Source organism: Petaurus breviceps, unplaced genomic scaffold (genome assembly GCF_028583685.1).
Source record: "Petaurus breviceps papuanus isolate PSGF00001 unplaced genomic scaffold, PetGlider_PUasm1.0 138, whole genome shotgun sequence".
Classification (NCBI taxonomy): Eukaryota; Metazoa; Chordata; class Mammalia; order Diprotodontia; family Petauridae; genus Petaurus; species Petaurus breviceps.
Genome location: NW_027185694.1, coordinates 18,362,618 through 18,381,350, shown reverse-complemented (window position 1 = coordinate 18,381,350; position 18,733 = coordinate 18,362,618). Strand labels below are relative to the sequence as shown.

The 18,733-nt window shown below is 46.3% G+C and overlaps 2 protein-coding genes across 5 annotated transcripts in view; one reads left to right on the top strand and one right to left on the bottom strand.

The window, feature by feature from the left end:
- Nucleotides 1-11,303, bottom strand: part of TFAP4 (transcription factor AP-4) — a 60,302-nt gene extending 48,999 nt beyond the window's left edge. The window contains exon 1 of the mRNA XM_069106550.1: nt 11,183-11,303. The gene's annotated coding sequence lies outside the window, so the exon portion shown is untranslated. The remainder of the gene's footprint in view (nt 1-11,182) is intronic.
- Nucleotides 10,678-18,733, top strand: part of GLIS2 (GLIS family zinc finger 2) — a 45,275-nt gene continuing 37,219 nt past the window's right edge. For 2 of the 4 annotated variants that reach the window (XM_069106504.1, XM_069106471.1), the window contains exon 1: nt 10,679-10,927. The gene's annotated coding sequence lies outside the window, so the exon portion shown is untranslated. Of the gene's footprint in view, nt 10,928-18,733 lie in introns of all 4 variants that reach the window. The other 2 variants (XM_069106492.1, XM_069106482.1) reach the window with 2 other exon arrangements.

Sequence of the window (18,733 nt, the reverse complement as noted above, 5' to 3'; positions counted from 1 at the left end):
CTGGCCGCAGGCACATATACGCACGCAAACACAAGTGGCCAGCCAGCACAAGGTTAATAAGTCGCCCTGATCTCATTTTACCCAATCACTTCTTCTTTGGGCATGAGCTCAGAGTAGGGGGAGTAACTATTTATTAAAGGTTTTGATCTGTATTTGTCCTATATTCATTTACTGTGTGTTCTCTACAAGCTACTCTGTGTCAGGGATGACTTCCCGACTTAGAATTTATCAGTTAATTATATTGTCTCTTCTTACTCACTGTTGTTCTATGTGTGTAAGTCTCATTTCCCCAACCATTGTAGGGGAAATAGACCTCAGCTGGGTGTCTGGAAACTAGGATCCTAGTCTTGGCTCTGCCACCAGCTATCTGCAAAATGTGTGTGTGTGTATGTGTGTGTGTGTGAGAGAGAGAGAGAGAGAGAGAGAGAGAATCACATTCCAAGATCTCCAAAGCCCCTCCTAGCTCAGACATATTTTTACTCTCATTTTTTATTGTGAACTCCTTGAAGTTAGGGACTATATTCTCTAATCCCATATCCCCAACCATGAGAGGCATACAGATTACATAGTAACTACAGGATGTTATTGTGATATGATTTGGCCACAAATACATCAGGGCTCAGGTAATGAATGCTCTCTGGGCTGTATTCCCTATAGGCATAGTTCTCTTTACTTTTTTTTATTGGGCATTTACTTTGCCACCAGCCTTATAAGGAGAGGGGGTGGAAGAGATACAGCATGTACACAGATAAGTGGAAAAGGTCAGTCAAAGAAGGAGAGAATACTAATAAGAACAATAGGAAAATGTTGATGGAGGTAGTAGCACTTGAACTGAATCTTGAAAGAACAATAATGATGATGATAGCCAGCATATACATATATGACATATAAATCACTTTAAGATTTGCAAAGCACTTCACAAGTATGACTTCATTTTATCCTCACAACAATCTTGAAAGATAGATGCTATTATTATCTCCATTTTAGATTATTACTCCCCATTTACAGAAACTGAGGCAGAGGTTAATTGACTTAATTGGCTTGACCAAGGTCACATAGCAAGTCAATTAACAACAACAAAAAAAAGGCATAAAGCATCCCTTTAAGAATAACAATAATATAATTACTAACATTTCTGTAAGCGCCTACTATGTGCCAGATATTGTGCTAAGTGCCTTACTATTTTCACAGCAACCCTAGGAGGTAGACTATTATTTTCCATTTGAAGAAACTGAAGCAAACAGGTTAAGTGTGAACTTAACCTCAGATATTGGAACTCAGGTATTCCTGATTCCTGGCCCAGTACTCTCTATCTACTATACCACCCAGCTGCCTACACAGAGGTGGGAAGATGGAACAGAGAGCAATCCAATGGAATGTAGAGTATGTGAAGGGGAGTAATGTGAAATAAGGTTGTAAAGTCAGGTTGGAGCCAGATATTTGATGGCCTTGAATGCTAGGCTAAGGAGCTTGCATTTTATCCTAGATGCTCTAGGGAGGTACAGATGTTGCTTGAAGAGGAGAGGACAAAGGCAGAGCTTTCCATATTATTTTGGCATTTGTGTGGAGGATGGATAGGGAGAGGGAAAGAGACTGGAAGAAGGAAGACCAGTAAGGAGAGTTCTATAATAGTCAGGGTCAGAGGTGATAAGGGCCAGAACTAGAGTAAATGGAAAAAAAGGGGATGGATGGAAAGGCTGTAGAGACAACATTGGCAGAACTTGGCATCTGAATTGGGTGTTGTAAGGTTACAGCCAAGGATGACTTTGAGGTTATTATGAACCTGGGTAACTGGGAGGATGATATTGCCTCAATCCAAATGGGGGAAGCCAGCAAAGGGGAAGGCGAAGGCAGGGAAAATGATTGGTATCTGCTAGTCAGAGGCAGTTTCACAGTCTGGCTAGAGATCCAAGAAGGAACCATTTAACCAGAAAGAATAATGAGTCAATTCCAGTCCGATCTGGTTGGATCTGTCTAGAAGAGAGAAAGAACAACAAGCTTCTTCATTAATGTCCCTTAAAGCAAATGATGAATGGTTATTATGTGTAAGGAGCTGTCCTATGGGATGCAAAAAGATTAATAAATCCCTTCTCGTATGAATGAGACAGGTAAGTAACAAAACAAGGATATTCCCATCTAGCTGTTTGGGCACTAGACATTCAGGGGACAGGAGGAAACAAGATTGAAAGGACAAGCAATTCTCTAGCTGGACACTTGCAGGTTGAGCACCTTCCTCCTTATGTCGCCTTGGGTCAGCAGGAAGAGAGGGCACTGCCTCCAGATTCCTAGTGCAGATGGTTAATTCTTCCAAACAGAACTAAAGCCTAGAGCACTCTGGGAGGGGATAAAGGCACACTCTAATTGCCAGGTCCAGTTTCAGCTTCTAGCATTGTGGTGTAGAAGGCAGTGTCTTAGACTTGGAAGTTAGAGAGTCCTGTGTTTGACTCTGGTTTTTAGGAACTTGGTATATGAACACAGGTTAGTCATCCTTCCCCCATGTCTTCTGTTTTTCCATTTCAGATGCCAGATCTTGTCGATAACAGCTCTTGAGTCTGGTCCCTTCTCTTCATTCACACTTCCACCACCCTGATTTGGGCCTTCATCACCTCTCACCTATATTATTGATTGGTCTCCCTGCCTCAGATCTTTCCCTTCTCCAATCCATCCTCTCTACAAGCTGCCAAAGGTACAAATCTGACCATTCACCCTCTAGCTCAATAAACCAGCAGCTCTCCATTACCTCTAGAATCAAATACAAACTTCTCTGTTAGGTATTTAAAGCTCCTCACAACCTGGTTGCAATCTACGATGCTGGTCTCATTAAATGTTGCTCCCCTTCACATACTCTATGGTTCAGTCAAACTGGTCTTCTCTCTGTTTTCCACATACTACATCCTCTTTGGATCCTCTTAGCAATCCCACAGTATAAATATTTCAGATATTATTATCCCTGTTTTACAGATGATAAATCAATACTTTATATACATCAAACTTTAAAAAATTCCCACCATGTGTTAGATGCTGGAGACATAAAGGCCATCTCTTCGCTTTTGTAGAGTCTGTACTTCATTCCTGTAATATACTTCTCCCTCCCCTCTGTCTCTACCTTCTTTCAAAGCAAAGCTCAAATGCCACCTCCTACAAGCCCTTTCTGAATGAGACTTCCTGGTGCCAGGGTCTTTCCCTAGAAATTACCTTGGATTTATTTTGTCTATATTTTTAGGTATATTTGTGGCTGCTGTTCAGTCATGTCTGACTCTGTGACCCCATTTGGTATTTCCTTGGCAAAGATGCTATAGTGGTTCACCATTTCCTTCTCCAGCTCCTTGGCAAACAGGGTTAAGTGACTTGCCCAGGGTCCATAGCTAGGGTCTGAGGTCACATTTGAACTCATAAAGATGAGTCTCCCAAATACCAAGCACAGTGCTCGATCCACTACGCCACCTAGCTGCCCCTGTAGGTATACATGGTATCTCTCAAATAGAGTATAAGCCCCCTGAGGACAGGGATTGTCATTTTTGTCTGCACTTAGCACAGTGCCTGATACATTGTGGGTACTTAATAAATGCTTTATTGATTCCTTATATCTAAAATGGAAATCATAATAATACCCGAAGAATTTCCATTACCGGGTTGCCAGGAAGAGCCAATGAGATAAGGGATGCAGATTGCTTTGTAAACCTGAAAGTGTTAGGTAACTGTCAACTCTTACTATTAATGTTATTCTGAAGGAACATAGCTTTTCCCCTGCCATAGCCTGATGAAGAAAAGCCAAAGAAGCCTCCAATAGCAGGCAGTGTTTGGGTCACAGGAAGTACAGGTTCAGCTAAGGATTTGGAACCTCCTGTTGCTGGCAAAGCTACTGGAGCTTGGTCCTAGCAAGATTCTCTGCTCTGAGCTTCCCCAAATGCCAAAGAGAAATCCTGCTGGGGGCACACACAATGGCTCCCAGTTATGGACACATCAAGTAGCCTGACCATGGGCATGGAGATATGGTAGGCAGGCAGTGAAACAGATCCTAGATCAACAAATGCATGTTGGGTCTGGATAGGAATTTAGAAATCAGGTAGCCCCACCCCCTTTTAATGAATAAGGAAACTAGGGGCCGAGAGTAGTGCCTAAAATCACAGAGCATGTTCATGGCAGAGCTCAGCCTGGTTCTCTCCAGACTCTGGCCATTTTGTTTTTTCTCATGGAGTCATATAAATTGAACATAGTTGTCATTCACAATAATTCCTTTTATTTATTTATTTTGAAAACGTTTCTATTTAAAAAAAGTTTTATTGCAATTTTGTTTTCTTTACCATCACAAGTTATCCCAAGTATCTCTCCCTCTTCTGAAGAGTCATCTCATATGACAAATAGTATTTTTAGAGAAGAAATAAAATCAGCAAACTGATTGATCCTAAAAATGTCTGAAAACATATGCAATATATAAACCTGTGAACCTCCCATCTCCATAAAAAAATAGGTTGCTCTTCATTTGAGTCTTGCTTGATCTTTATGATTTCACTACATTTACTTTTGATTTTTTTGGTATGTAGCTATTCTTTCCATTTATATTGTTATAGTCACTATGTATATTGTTTTATTGACTTTACTTTATTCTGCATCAGTTCATATAGATCTTTCCCTGCTTCTTTGTATTCACCATACATCATTTCTTACAGCACAGTAATATTCCATTACATTCATGTACCATAATTTGTTTAGCCATTCTCCAATTGGGGGACGTCTACTTTGTTTCCAATACTTAGCTATAACAAAAAGTGCTGCTGCTATAGATAATTTGGAGCATATGGGAACTTTTTTTTTCTTATGGATAGCTTCCTTGGGATTATATGCCCAGTACTGGAGTCTCTGGTTCAAAGGGTATGGACATTTTGGTCACTTTATTTGCATAATTCCAAATTGCTTTCCAAAATGGTTGTACCATTTCACAGCTCCATCAACAATGTATTAGTGAGCCTACAGTGATTCCATCTATAGGCAATTTACTTCTCGACTCAGCCTTAGTTTTCTCATCTGCAAAAATGGGAAAAATATTTGTACTACCTACCTGATACACTGGGAGGACAGCACATCATAAGCCACAAAACACCATATAAAGGTGAGTCAATAATTATTAAGTCTCATTGCAATGTCTCACTGTATTTGGAAGTATTTCTGGGCTCTTGATAGCTGTCAACAGAACACAAGATCTGAAAGGGCCTACCACAATGGAAGACCAACCAACCTGGCTTAAATCAGAGTGACTCAACACTGGAAGGTTGGCCACCAGGCCTAAGACTATTTACTAAAAGCTGTGATCTGTGTTGGTGAGGGGAGGAGCTACAATCAAAGAAATCCCAGCTTTTTTGATGACTGAAGAAATAAGAAAAGTTGACATTTATAAAAAGTCCATAGTACTTGACACAATCTTATTCCACCTTTCTTTAAATGTAAAACAGAGCACTTTATATTTGACTTTGGAGGTGTTAGGAGGTAATGGTGTATAGGAGATGAAATAGTCATATCTATGCTTTAGGAAAATCTCTTTGGCAGCTGAGTGTCAGATGTGTTGGAGTGGGGAGAGACCTGAGGCAGAATGACCAGCTGTGAAACCCTTATGGTCGTCAAGATGAGAGGTGATGAGAGTCTGAACTAGGTTGGTATCAGTGTGAGTGGAGTGAAGGGAATGTATAAGGGACCTGTCACGGAGACACAGATCGTGGAGACACAGATGTGGAGTGATGAAACCACAAGTTCAAGCCCAGGTGACAAGGAGGATAGTGGGACCCTTAGTAATTATAGGGACATTTAGACTTGCAGAGGTTCTGGGAGAGAGAGAGTTTGAGTTCTGTTTTGGACACATTGAGTTTGAGATGCCTTTATCATCCTGTTCCAGGTGACCCAGAGGAAGTTGGTGATTAGTAACTATGGTTCAGTAGAGAAACTGGAGCTGGATATATTGCTCTGGGCATCATTTGCATAGAGATCATAACTGAACCCCATGGAGCTGATGATATCACTGAGTGATAGAGCATAGAAAGAAAAGAGAAGACCAGGACACAGCCTTAAGAGATGGGTATCCATGGATGATGGTAGGTGTGAAGTGGATGACTAGCAAAGGAGACAGAAGAGCAACAGTTGAAGACAGGTAGAAGAAGCTGGAAATGTCAGTGTCATGAAAACCCCAAGAGGTAGGATTATCCAGAAGGAGCAGGTGATCAACAGTAGAAGATGTTGTAGAGAGGTCAAGAAGTATGAAGATTAAAAAAAGACCACTATTCACTGCCAGTGAAGAGAGCACATGCCCTGGAGTCAGGAGAACCTGAGCTCAAATCTGGCCTCAGACACTTGACACACTTACTAGCCATGTGACTTTGGGCAAGTCACTTAACCCCAACTGCCCTCCAAAACGAAAAAAAAAATACCATTACATCCAGCAATTCTGAGATCATTGGACAAAGGAGGGAAGGAGCTCAGAGAGATGAAGAGAATTACCCATTATCACACAGATAGTAAGTGTCAGAGGTAAGAGTCAACACCCATTTATCTCCTACCTCCAAGTCCAATGTTCTTCCCACCTCAGAACCTTTCCTAATAAATTTCTGTTCTGTTCAGTTTCTTATTTGGTTATAAATATACCTTATTGTCCACAACTGGTAAGTCCCTAAATAGGGTTACAAATTTAACTATTGTGTGACAAATCCTATTTTAAATGCATAGTGGTGAGTAGGTGATACATATTCAAAGGAAGTCTATGAAGTACCTTTTTGGGAACTGCATCTCCTCCCCCTCCATTATTCTCTTTGTTAGCTCTAGATTTTCACCTATTGGAATTGGATTCACCCTCATTTTGATTCTCTGACAATTATTAAATGCTCACTTCCTGTTGGAAAAGAAAAAAAGTGATTCCTATCAGGACTATTTTTTTTTCTCACTTGTCAGGTTTCCAAAATGTGACCACTGGCCTACCTGGTTGATTTCCAGTGAGGGTTCAATTGGGTTCAAATCCTGGCTCTGGCATTTACTACCTGTGTTACCTTAGGCAAATCTCTTTACCCCTCTGGGCCTCTGATCCTTGGATCTATTTCTGGCCATTTCTCTATTGTGAATGGCCTACCCCCAGTGTAAACCTGGACTGGCTGGGAAAAAAAAAAAGTTAATTATTTTAACATAACCATCTCCTGCTTACCCACAATAATAAAAGGTGGTGGTGGTGGTGTGAGAATGTGTGTAGAAGTGCAGATAAACCCATTCACCTTTGTCTTTCCAATACATTATGGTCCCGATAAATTAATTGGATTTGGGATCCATTCCCTCGTTGTCTTGGGACCTTTGGCATCTCAGTTCATCACCTTGAGCCTCAAGTTGCTTAGCTGGAAATGGGGACAATACTTGTACCACCCTCCTCTCTTCATTACCTGGATCAAAGTACATCAAGTTGGTGAGGGAAACTTCCCACTATTACAACCCTCAATACAGTATAATCTTGGAGAATGGTTGGAGTCCCAATGAAGTAATTGGCTCTTGTCACATAGCAACTTGAATGTCAGAGAAAGAATTCCAACCTCGATCTTCCCTGACTTGGAGTTCAGAACACTGCTATAGACCATTCACTACTTCTCCTTTAAAGTTTATATCACTTGCTATTTTTAGGCAATCTCCCATCCAGGTGGGTACTCATCTGGTTTAAACTTGCTTGGCTTCTAAGACATTCTATGGCTACAGTTGAACAAAGTGCTATAAATCTTATGTTAAGTAACTCTCCTAAGATAGCATATATCTTCCTAAAAACAGTATCACTTGGTTATGCTACTATTAAAGCACATTGTATTTTCCTGAGCCCGGGGCTGGGCAATATTGTGGGGGAGGGGCAGCAGAGTAATTGAGAAGTATACAGGCCAGCAAGAGTTTAAGAAAAGAGGGAGCTAAAGCCACAGATAAACAAAGTGGATAACGAACATGGGGGTGCCTAGGAGCTGACTGTATCAGTTCAGGCAAAATCTATCTACGGTAGGAAGAGAAATGAACTACTTAAAATAACAATGTCTAACAAGGATAAATAGAAATGATTTTTTGGAAATTGTTTTAAATTGGAGAGAATCAGGACCAAGACTCCCTCTATTGGCCCGGATAATGCAAAGTTGGCTATTATCTCTTGAAGTCAGTCACTTCACCTGCTGGGTTCTTTCGGAGCCTAGGATGAGGAAGCATTGTCCTCAGTCCATGTGTACTGTACTGTGGCCAGAGGACAGAGCAGGCTCCTGGCAGATACCAGACCAGAAGGGTACACAATGGAGAAGCACACAAAGGCCAGGACCACAGAAGAGAACCCTAAAGATGAACAGCAGGTCACAGCCTCAAAGCCAATAAGGAAAAAAGAAGGGGGTCATTTGGTCTGGGACTACCGTTCAAAGGAACCCTCAAATTTCATAAAGAACTATCAGCATGGTTCAAATATGGGCCAGGAACATTTGAATGGTTCTGTCATATTTAACCCTAATAGCAACACTGCACAAAAGTTTCCTTCAATAATTAGTGCACTTGCACAGCAAAAAAAGCCAGAAAAGCATTTACTAAATACACATACCACACACATACTGTGATTTCATGGGTGTAGGAGTTCTGTGGAAACTCCCCCCCCCCACCTCTGCAGAGCAGCAACAGGTCTCTATGATTTATAATCTTAGCTTCCTGGGGCACATAGAGGTCAATTGAGTTGCCCTAGGTCACACAGCTAAGAGGACTCAGAGGCTGAACTTGAACCCAGGTCTTTCTCTCTGCGGGGTCAGTCCTTTTAGCCAACACACCAGGCTGTCATACATGTATACACATATGTATATAATATTAAAATAAGAGGCACATAAAAGCTATATATCTCATATAGATATTTGTATGCACAGAGATATGTATACACATATATAGAGATTATGTCTCTGCTTTTTTCTGGTGTCTTACTTTGTCTTAATGTATTATCTTTTACTATAAGTGTTATGGCTAGGATCTTAAAAAGCTGGAAGTGGCCCAGGTCTTTCTGGGCCTCTTGATTACCATCCCCTTCCCCCCCTTCCCATTCCCTCCTCCTCTGGGCACCTCCTCCTTCTGTGCACTCGGTGGGGCTGTTTTCTCCTGGGGCCAAGACTGTCAAGGCTCCAACTTTGGGAACATCTGGCCTTTTGCTCTTCGCTACCCCAGAGGCACACAGAAGGTTTCCTGTCCTGATAAGATTATGGAAAATTAAAGCTCACAGGAATTCCTTCCAGACCAGACTTGAGACAAGGAAACTGAGGCCTGGAGGAAGCAGGGAGGTAACTGGCCAAGGTCAGAACCCGAGGCGCCGAAGAAGCCTCAATTTAAGACTGCTGGACCTAGCTCCTCGTTGGAAGGAGTAAACAGCTTTTGCCTCCCTTTTTTTCCAGACACAGCTAAACCCCAAGGAAAACAGTATGATGGAAACTGCATATCCCAACTAGACCTCCTCCCCTCCCCCTATCACCCAGTTAGGGGAACCGCCCCCACAGTGCGGTTCCCCTCGACCCGGTCCCATCTCATCTCCCATCCTAGACAGCGCAGACGATGCCGCCACCACCACACTCAATTCTATCCAAACGGCTGCTGCAAACCTCTAGTCTCCCCCTCCTGCTGCCTGCCTGCCTCCTCCCTCCCTCCCACTGTCTTTTTCTCCCCTCTCCGGTCCGCTCAGGGGCTTTTCTTCCCAGTCTTTTCAGATGTTCCCTCCCCACCCTGGCCCCCACCGGGCCCCTTAGGAGCTCCTTCCCTCCCAGATCACCCTATACCCATTCAGTTCCTACTCCCCCCCACCCTCTCTTTCCCACCCTCCCCAGCTTACCCCCGGCTCTTAGCTCCTCCGAGCTCCCCCTACCCCCAACCTGGCCTGCGGACCCCCACCCCCTCGCCCTCAAGCACCCGGGTTTCCCTGAGGGCGGGGGCGGTGCTCTGGTCCCCACCCCCTCTCTCCTGCTCCGGGCAGTACCCGCCTCTTGCCTGTGTCCTAGCGCTGCCCTCCGGCCGGGGGCGGGGCTCCAGGGAGTGAGGGGGGGGGGGGGGGGGGACCAGGGAAGAAGGGGGGGGGGGGGGGGCATGCGCTGAGCTGCCCGGGGCGGGCTCTGCCGGGCCTGGGAGGATGGGGCTGAAACTGATCAGAGCTGGTCCATTTCAGACAGCTCTGCAGGGCTGTGATAAATAAGAAGGGGTGGGGGAAAAAAGCCCACTCCCCTTCCTCTCTACCACCTCCCCCCTACCTCAAACAGGCAGGCGCCTCCAATTCACACAAACCCTTTCCCCTTAACGACGCGCTCCCCCAAGCCGGGAAGGGGGGAGTAAAGACCCCAGCACCATCAACACCACCAGCCCCAGCACCAGCGCACAGTCGCCCCCGCTTCCCTCATTCCCAACCTCCAAGCTCGGCCACGGACGTCTTCCCCGGCTACCCTAGCCTCGGCTGCCGGGGCCAGTGGTCCGGGGAAGACGGGTTTGCAAAGAGGACGCCCCCAGCCTGCCTGCCTCCCTCCCTGTGTGTCTCTCCTTCCCTCCTCCCTCCTCCTCTGTCTCTCCCTCCCTTCTTTCCTCCTCCTCCTCCCCTCCGTCCCTCCTCCCCTCTCTCTGTCTCTCTCCTTCCCTTCTTCCCTCCGTCCCTCCCTCCCTCCCTCCCCTCCCCAAGACATCCCCTCACGACCGGGCGGCTGCCACCTTTCCCCAGCCCGAGCTGCAGATGTGGCGGAGCGGCGGGGCGCCGGGCGGCCGTGCCAGGGGAGCCAGCAGCGCCTTCTGAGCCCTGCGGCCGCCTTGCCCCCCGAGCCGCCATCCTCTCCCCCTCCCCCTTCCCCAGCTCCCCTCCTCGACCGCAGGAGCCCGCAGCCCAGAAAGAGAGGACCCAAACCCGGCTCGCCGCCGCCGCCTGGGGTCCCTCCGGCTAGAGGTAAGGCACTTTATCCGGCTGGGAGAGGCTGGGGGGGGGGGGGGAGGCGGGCGGGAATCTGTCCTCTTTCGTGCTGCCACCTCCCCTCAAACCTCCCTTCCATATCGAGACCCAATGTACCCCTGGAGTCAGAGCCTGGGCGCCCAAGGCTCTTTCGGACAGTCGGGCTGGGGGCCCAAGGAGCTGGCCGGGGAGGGGACGCTGCAGTCCTGGAGGGTCGCCTCTCCTCCCCCTCCCCCTCTCGCCGCTCCTCACCTCGGGCTATTGTGAACCCTCACCGAGGCCCCTTCACTTGCCGGAGCCGCCGCAAACTTCAGCGGGGAAGTTCAGCGCCTCCCCCCCCTCGCCCCACGCAGTGTTAGGGGGACGGAGGGAGGGGACACGTTTTGGGGAAGAAGGGGGTGGTGGCTGGGATCGCAGGAGGGGACTTGGAGTCGGGTCAAGAAGTTGGCTGGACCCTAAACCAACCCCTCCCCAGGGCAGTGAATGAACTGCCTTTTCCAGGAAGGGTTTTTAAGGGTTTCTCCTTTTCCTTGGAAAAAAAAAATCTTAATCCCCCAATCTTCCTCCCCTTCCATTCTTCTCTCCTTCCCCCGTCTCAGCACCAGCCAGATGCCCAGGCTCTGTACCTTGACTTTCCTTCCCTGGACTCAGACAAGCAGGCCCCGGGGGACCATCAGGACCCTCCGGGTGGCCCGATGAGAGGGGCCCAGGGGAGGGGGAAAATGGGAAAGCGCTTTCTGAAAGGGATTAGAGATGGAGTCGAATTCTGTAGACCCCAGAAAGGGAAAGGGAGGTGGGGGTAGCTCTGCCAAAGCACTTGTTCAGTCGTCGAGATTTCGGCTCTCTGACCTACTAGGCCAGGTAGGGATGGGAGCTTTCCTCAGGTCTGTCAGGGCTGGGGCCTGGGCACCCTTTTCTTCACCAGCACACCCTGGGAGCTAGTGAGGGGACCAGGAAGAAGAGGAGAAAAGAGATTGGTTGGTCCCTGGATTGCCTTTACCTGGGAATCAGTGGGTATGGGAGCCAAAAAGAGGCTGTCTCGGTCAGGTTTGGGGGAGAGGGATGAAGAAGTGTAGCAGGTGCATACTGAGTGAAGGGAGGTACCTTCCCTGTTCCTTACTTACCCTAGGCGGAACTGAGGTGGGAATGGGGATAAAATTTGGCTGGCACCTGGAGTCCCTGGCTGGTTGCCTTTCCGGAACCAGGGAGTCCCTATGGCTGATTTGGAGCTCCAGAACATTAATTAGCAGGGTAGTTCTTTCTAAAGAGAGACTGGCCATGCTGTGGCTCTTTGTGTCTGTGTGTAAGAGAGTGTGTGCCCTTGTGCCTGTGCTGGGCCACTCTCTGGTGACATTTGGAGTAGTGAGATGATGCTGGGAAGACACCTGGGCCCTCTGCCATTCAGACCCCATAGCTGATCCAGTCCCAGATTAACCTGGCTCAGGCCCCAAACCTGAAGATCAAGGAGGCAGGCAAGACTGAATAAGAGTTTGACAATAAATCTAATTCAGCCAGGCAAATGGCTGGGTCCTGGCAAGGCCTCCAGAGACTGGAGGGGGTGGTTTCTCCCTGACTCTTGCAAACTGGGTGGCTGGCCTGAAGTCCCTGTGTATATCTGGCTAAGTGGGGAGGAAAAGAAGGAATGTCATAGGATTTGGAACTGGAAGAAGCCTTAGAGAACAAGTCCAACCTCCAGGTTCCCCCATCCTCCTCCATTTTACAGAAGATCAAAGGGGGTAAGTGACTTGCCCAAGGTCACATAAAACCCAGTAGCTGCAGAACCTGAACAAGAGCCATGCCTCTTGATTTTCTGAACAATCCATATTCCTTTTTTTTTTAACTGACATTCAGAGGAGTGGCTAAAGTTTAGGGTGATGTTGGCAGTCACTGAATCAGAGCTGGATGAGACCTTAGAAATCCTCTAGGCCAGCTCCACCATTTTCCTGATAGGGAAAACTTTGACTAAGAGAGGTGAATGGACTTAGCCAGGGTCTGCCCAGCGTTTTACTCCCCTCTTCCCCAGTCCCTTTTGAGGATTCATCTGGGCTTCCTATCCAGGACTGACCACAGCTGTTCAAACCCAGATTACAGCAGGAACCACAGGCCCCAGAAACCAAGCAACACCCTCCCTCTAGTGACCTCCATGCACTCTCCCTTCCCCCTGCCTCTCCTCCCCAGTCAGGGCCCCAGTCCCTCTGCTGAATGACCTGACCTGCCTGCTGCCCTCAGCAACCCCTTGCTGGAGGATGGGGTTAGGGGAGGGGCTGCACCTGGTGGGGGGGGAACAGGGAGCCCTGCTCTACAGTCCAGTCTGTGGGGGCTCCTCTGGGTCCTTGAGCTCTTCCTTCTTTACCAGGGCTGAATCAGAGACCAGCTTCACCCCTGTGGGCTCTATTCCAGACAGCTTTTCTGTCCTTAAAGCCTAGTCTATATATGAAGAGATACAGCCACAGTACCCCTATCTAGGGGCCTGCCATCTGGGCAGGAGGGGGAAAAGGCTTTTAAGGCTCCAAGGGCCTCATGGAGCTGGGCTTTGACCCTACCATGAGATATTCAGGAGTCCTGGTGGCCCTCAGGTCCAGATCAGTGAAAGCAGGCTATTCTCCCCTCTTCTATCTCCCAAAGCTGCTGTTAGTGGTGACCCTCTGACACCAACCCCCTCCGTCCCTCCTCTCTCTTCCTTGCTGTCTCTGACCTTTGACCTTCGGCTTTAAATCCCTCCAGCTGGGGCTCCTTAGCCCCTGAGTGAACCTGGCCAAATCCCCCTGGTGGGGCCTCTCCCAGCTCCCTCCCTGGCTTCTTCTTCTCCTCAGAGAGAGGGACACCTGCCAGCCCCTCCTACTCTGATTGAGGGGGAAGGGGAGGGAAGAGGAAAGGAGAGAGAGGAGGCTGCCAGAGAAGCCAGACAGTGAGTCACCCCACTTCCAGGCATCAGTTCCCCACAGCTTCAGGAGCAGTGGCTTTAGGAGCTAAGCTATTTAGGGGAGAGGGCTTATGGAGAAGATGTGATTATGAAAGAAAAGGGAGGGTATTGTCAAAGTCTATGCCCAGTTCTCAATTATATGTGGGTTGGGGCTGAAATTTACGAAGAATCCAGAATCCTCATTTAAATTCCAACCTCTTCTTCCTCCTGGTACCCCACTCCTCAGCTTATTTAAAAAGATAGAGCTGTAAATAAATAAATTTGATTCCCTTTTCCTCTCTTTGCACATCCTCCTCTTTGGGATGCAAGGGGGAGTGTCTTTATTCCCCACCCCACCCCCAAACTCAGAGAGAATTTGAGCACTATCAGGGAAGACTGTTTTCCTGACCCATTTTTCCAAAGCTCTGAATTTCCCCAAGGAAATGGGGGTAGAACTTGGGACAGGTAGGCCCAAGGCATACAGTACTAGGAAGGGTCTTTGAGCTGTGGCAGGGCCTCTAGGCCTGATATTGGCAGCTGACTCAGTTTCAGAGTTAAGAAGGGGGCTGAGGGATGAGATTCCCTAAGGGTGTGCCCTACCATCTGAGGAGCTCTCCCCCAAGGTCCCTGGCCTCTGATTTGGCATCTTTCCCAGCAGGCTAAGCAGGTGTCTGGGGCCTCCTCCCCTCATGGTGCAGAGATCCAGGCAGCAGGGGAATGGGAGGCAGGGGGAGGGAGGAAGAAGGAGAGAGAGGAGGGTGAGAACTCTGCCCTTCCCCAGCATTACTCTCTGTGTATACACACACTGGAAGGAATTTCCCTTCCTTCAGTCCAGCAATGAGGTAGTATGGTTCAGTGGTGCTCTGGACAGAGGGAGGAGACTGACTTGGGTTCAAGTCCCATTTTGAGATAAGACTATAATTGGAGAGAATACTTGCATTCCTTACCTCTGTGTTTGGGGAGGAGGGGGGCAAGTTCTTCATAAAATGTAAATCATTGTAGAGCTATGAACTACTTTACCTATAATGCCCCCATTTGGGGGTAGAGGTAGGGGGCAAGAGTGACTGGGAGATATCACTGGGCAGAGGGTTTGACCTCTGGGGAAAGAATATTTGAGTCCCAGTTAGGAGGCAGTCTTCTGGGTCACTTTGTCCTTTCCCACTAGTTTCTGCCTTGGTTCTTCCTCCATAAGTCAATCCTATGCCTCCTACCTGGTAAATAGAGTTCTGTCTTTGCCTTGTTCCCTCTATCCCATAAGCATTTGGTTAGAAACCAAGAATCTTGTTAATTCTACAATTATTCTCTTCCTCTGCAATATCTTTCATTTGTCCCTTCCCCTCTATTTCAATTGCCACCACCCATGGATAGGCCTTCATTAGTGCAATAGTGGACTATTGCAATAACCTCTTAATAGGTCTCTAGCCTCCACTTTCTTACCCCCCTTTCTAATCTATCCCCTATCCAGCTGCCAGATCAATTCAATTCAAGCAACATCTATTTAGCACCTACTGTGGTCAAAGCACTTGTGCTAGGGTACATGAGGCTGGGTCCCTATGCTCATATGGCATTTATAGTCCAGTTGGGGGTGGGGGTGATTAACACACACAGAGATAATTTACTATTCCTTCCATGGCATTCCATCTCCTGTTTCTGAGCTTCTTCATAGACTCTCTGCAATGCCTGGAATAAACTCCCCCCAACTCTTGTCTCTTGGAACCCCTAGTGTCCTTCAAAATGCAGTAAGCATAGCTTCCAGTGCTTTGCATATAGTAGGTGCTTAATAAATGTTTCTTGGTTATTGACTATTGACCACCAAGAGCCCTTTTCTAATTGCTTATTTTGCTTGTGTTTCCCCTTTCTTGCCACCAGTGACTTGAATGATTTTGTACATTTTTAGCATATTTTTACATGTGTACATGTTTCCCCTGATAGAATGTAAGCTCTTTTTGTATGTGGAATATTTCATTTTGTCTTTGGATCCTTAGTTCTTAGTAGGGCTTGGTACTACAATAAACAATTCAGTTTAACGAACAATGAGCTCTGGAAGAGATACACAACTTAAATCTGACATGGTCCCTGGGAGTTAGATGGGGCAGTGGATGGAGGGCTGGACTTAAGGTCAGAAAAATGGAGTTCAAATTTAAACTCATACACTTAACAGCTAAATGACCCTGGACAAGGGACTGCCTGCCTCAGTTTCCTCATCTGTAAAATGAGGATAATAAAAGCACTTCCCTCTCGGGGTGGTCATGAAGACAAAATGAGATACTATTTATAAATGCTTTGCAAACCTTAAGGTTAGCTATTATTCATGGACCCCATAGTCTAGTAAAGGCATAGGGTACAAACAAGTAATTATGATGCACATTATACATGATAATTTCTCCAAAGTACAAAGCAAAATATTCCACAAGAGCTGAGGGGGGGAAGTCCTTACAGGGGAATCTGAAGGTTTTGTGAAAGAGGTGACATTGTAGTTAGGTTTTAAGGAATGGGTAGATAAAGACGGAGGACACTTGGAGCTAGGAAACATGTAGTTAGTAAGGGAGACCTGAAAGTATGTGCTGTGCCTGTGGGTGAGAATGTCATCCAGTTCATTGGGAGTATGGAGTGCATGGAGTGGCACAGAAGGCCACAGAATGCATTAAGGCTGTCACATTAGGCAGGGGTGGTCTCACAAGGGGGACCTTGAATGCCAGTATAAAGAGTTTGAATTTTACTTAATTGGGGAGCTTTTGAAGATTTTTGAGGAGAGGAATGGCATGGTCAGCTCAAGTAAGGAAGAACAATCTTAAGAGTGGTGTGCGGAAAGGTGTAAATGTGTTTCTCATGTACAGATCTGATCACACATCTCCATTCAAACCCTCCCCTGGTTTTCCATTACATACAGAGGAAAGTTGTCATTCCTTTACCTGCCATTCAAGGCCTTCTACAATCTGTAGGCATTCTGCTTTTCTAGCTTATCTCACACTACTCCCTTCCACGTACTCCAGCTCACCTGGACAACTTGTAGATATACCTTGCATTTTCCACATTGTCCCTATCCATAGAAATGGGTTTAAAGCCAAGCACAAACCCAATTTCCTCCGAGAAGCTTCTTTTTATCCCCTCCAGTTGGTGCTGACTTTTCCTTCTGGGATCTCAAATCACTTTGATTATCCACTTAGAACATATTCTTTCATATAATAGTTAACCTGTGTACGTATCATGTCCCCCTACTAGTTTTTAAGCTTTATAAGGGTAGGGAGCATGTCTCATCTAAAATTTGCATGTCCCCCCAGCACCTAACACAGTTTCAAGTAGGTCCTTAATAAATATTTATTGATTTCAATAAAATCTTAAAGCTTTAAGGTGCCTCAGAGGTCACCTACCTACTTTTTCTCCCCAATGGGATGTATTATATGTTTATACATGTTGTCTCCCTAATTAGATGTCAGGGATAGTTTTTTCTTTTTCTTTGTATCCTCATCGAATAATAAGCACTTAATAAATGCATGTTCTTTGACTGTTTTGAATCATATATTCCCTGCTTTTGAGTCTGAGGGGAAAAGGCAGAAAGGACAATAAAAAAAACTTTCTGTGTACACTTGTGATGAAAGGTGTTTTTAATCTGAGGTCCACAGGTCCATGTTGTCATAGTCTTTTGAGGATGCAGGACAAAGATTATTATCCTGTCTGTTTGACAGATGGGGAAACTGAGGCTCACAGAGGTGTGCAAGACCAAACAGGTAGTGATAGAAAAGGAACCCATGTCTACTTACTACTAACCCAGGATTCTTTTCACAGCCTTTCTCGTCAGTCAGTGAAGGGGGTTGAAAGGAGTGGTGGTGGTGTCTGGATTGTGTCATTATTTTAGAGGGAGAGACCCAAATCCCTTAATGGGTCACTGAGGGGTTTTGTTCCTCACCTTCCTTCCCAGAGGCTTTTGCCTGTCCCATCCTGATCAAGCTTTTCTGAGGACTAGGGAGGAAAAGAAAAAGGTAAGAGGGAGATGGTTGAGTCTCAGAGTAACCAGGCCCTTTTACTAGTCAGGTCTTCCCAAGACACCCAGTGACAGGAAGGAGGCTGAGTGATGGAGAGGCCAAAAAATGAGAATGTTGAATAATAGATTTTTAAAACAGTAAAGCAAAATGCTTTATCCCCCTCACTCTATATATGTACTGGAGTCTTTGATCCCCACAACAGGCCCCCGAGGGAAGCAGGATAGCAGTTGTTATGCTGACTTTACAGTTTGGGTTTTTTTTTTTTAAACCAAAGGAAAGTATAGTTGAGTGATTTGTTCAAACTCACACAGGCAAATAGCAGCAGAACTGGAACTCAGATCCCAGTTCTCTGACTCCAGATCTAATGTCCTGTGTGATCTGCTTCCCAAGATTTGTACTCGGCAGAACCCTGAATAGTCTAACTATTTTATCTTAGGGTGGAAGTAGAGACCCAGACAGGGAGGAGTGGTTTGTCCAGGTACCCACATCCTACTGGAATGAGATGAAAGATCCAAGACTCAAGTCCAGATCACCTTCTCTTAGTCATATAATTTAACTTCCTCATCAATAATAGAGTGATCTGGGGATGTTTGTAAGAAAGAGGCCTTCTTGAGGTCCACCTGTGTGGTAATGGGCTGTCTGCTGGCCTTCTTTGAGGCCCTTAGCCCTAGGAAATGGTTATTGCCTCAAGTCTTTGGCATCTGGGACCCAGGCCTGGTTCCTTCCCGTAGCACTTTTTGCTCATTCCCTCTGAAGGCCAGGTCTGGTTATTAACTCTTCCCCCCAAACAAGAGAGCTAGTAATCTCAGGGGGTTTAAGGACTAATGGGCTTTCTAGACCACCCCTCCTTCCTTCAGGGGACCTGTAAGAAGCATTCAGATTCAGTGATTCCCCTTCCCAAAGAAGACAGATTCTGAA